Raw genomic sequence first — 2,363 nt, 5'->3', positions numbered from 1 at the left:
TTTTTACTGCCCGTTGAATGTCAAATTTACTGATGCTACTAAAAACTTTCTTAGATGCAGTTACTTTGACCTTGGCTCGTTACTGGGATATTGAAATGCTTCTACCACAAATGTTCAGCATAATCTAGAAGTAACCTCAGTGATTTTGTGTACTGAATTGTAGCAGGGGCTGCTAGTAAAGCTGTTCCACTTCAGACATGTGTAACAGCGGGCATAAATCTATGTGAAGCTTAGTGGGACAAGCAGCTGACTGAGCTCTTGTCGGGGAGGTAGAGACTCCCCTGTTAGAGCGCTGCCTCAGCTGCTTCTGGCAGGAGCCAGTGTGTTGCTGCTGTTGGCTCTCTCCATCGGAGCCAGACCTGGCAGTGCTGGAACTGCAAAGCAGGACAAGTAAGAACATACCCAGGGTGATAGAGCTTGGGGTGGGGTGCAGGGTCCTCTGCCTCTCACTACCGTCAGCAGGATGGTGGTGGGAAGGAGGAGGCTTCTTGTAACTGGTGCCGTTGCTAGTAAACGGCTCTAAAGAAGCGGTTAGCTGAGCTACTTCTCCGTGTGGTTTGCAGGCTGAGAAGTCTGAGTCAGAAATGCTGTAGTCCAGTGTTCTCTCACAGCAGTGGTGCAGCTGTGATTCTGCCCCAGCTCTTCCCAGTCAGCTGTGCTGGTGTGTACAGAGCTGGTGGATTTTCATGCAGATTTGTCGAAGACTCTGGCCATCTAGATGTGCAGCATCCCCCCTCGCGTGCCTGCAGACTGCCTCCTTTTGCTGGGCTGTGGCTGTGCTTGTGCTGCCACAACCTGATGGATCATACTGCGGCTGCACTTAGGGAGATGGATCTGGCCTAAGTTAGTGTCAGCTGTGCTGGCTTAGGGTTGTTGCTAGAAGCTCACCCTTGTGCTGGGGGATGGGGATTTCTCAGTGTTCAGCTGTTGTACGGTGGCAGGGGGTTGGGTGCAACCCAAACTTTTAAGTATGTGGTGTACCTTGCTGACAGTTGTGCAGCTGTAGCTGAAGTATATTGAAATGGGGGGAGAAAGGGGTGGCAAATTTTGAGTCAGTCCCTTCAGCAGTTGCTCGGATAATAGCAACGCAAACATCTGAAGCCTGAAGGTGCAAGGTAAGTGTCTACTGTCCTTGTGTCCTGGACGTTAACTTGGGAGTCCCCTTGGATATGGAAATTGCTGATATGGCACGAAAAGTGGTCAGAAGTTTCTCAAAGTAACTTCTCTGCCCAGGGCTGACCTACCCGCTACAGCACAGGAGTGGGGAAAGCCCAAGCCCAAGCAAACGCTTAACTGAAGTGGGCTTGGCTTCCTGTGGCACTGGGAGAGAGAGTAATGCTTTGTGTTCGGCCAGAAATTCTGGAGACTTAAAAGGAGGGGGGGGGGGAGGAGTGAAGTGAATATGCTGAAATTCTCAAAAGCTTCACAGAAATTGCTGTATTCCTATAAGCAGCTACCCTGCGGTCCTGCCAGACTCCTGTTTGCGTCTGTTCTTCAGAAATACAGAAAGCAAACATACTTTTTGAAAAGTGGGAGAAGGTAAATGTGTTCTGTAGTTGGTTACTACTGGCTCTGAAACAGCAGATGAAGAGCTGCTGTTAACATGAGCTTTATTTGACTTGACTGTTGCTTTGGGGAAAAGTTGTATTTTATTTAGGATACCAAGGTAACTTCTTTTTCTAGATGCCAGCATTCACATGGTCTGTAGTAATAAAATCCAATTTTTTAAGGTAGCAGCACAGTTCTGATGAACGTCTGAGTATGGGGATCAGAGTGAAACATTAAGGAAGAGGGCTCGGCCTCTGCATTTGTGTTCAGGCATGAGCGCTAATTACCCTTTTCTACTCCCAGGGCTCATTAGCTCTCCTTACTCCAGAGTGTGGAAGTTTACTTCCATGTAAAGTTGGAACATCTGGTGATGGCAAATGTCTAGACGCCATCTGCTATAGGTTGCTTACACAGTGACTCTGCAGTCAGCCTGCACAAGTTCAGTGTTTGTCTACTCTTTCATGGGGAAAAAGATGGCTTCAGTCAGCTTTTATTGGTGGCAGCCTTAATCATGTCCATAAAATAACTGTTCTGCGTACAAAACATGCAAGAAACAGATCCTTCTCAAAACCAAACAAACTAGTGTTGCTGTTCTAAAGAGGAAAAGTCTATGGGGTTTGAGAGATTTGAAAGCCTAAACTGGGCGCTGAACTGGTGCTCGTCTGCTGGCGTTTCTGTCCTTAGGCAGCACGTGCGCGGGCTCCGGGTAACGGGCAGGCCGCTTGGCGAGCGGGATGGTGGCCGCTGGCTGTAGGCTGTTCACAGGCGCTCCCCTGGCTGCCTTGTGAAAGGAGACTTCTCTTGGAACACCAAGA

This window comes from Rhea pennata, chromosome 9 (assembly GCF_028389875.1).
Source record: "Rhea pennata isolate bPtePen1 chromosome 9, bPtePen1.pri, whole genome shotgun sequence".
NCBI lineage: Eukaryota > Metazoa > Chordata > Aves > Rheiformes > Rheidae > Rhea > Rhea pennata.
The sequence above is the reverse complement of the archived record's forward strand: the minus strand, read 5'-3'. Positions refer to the sequence as shown.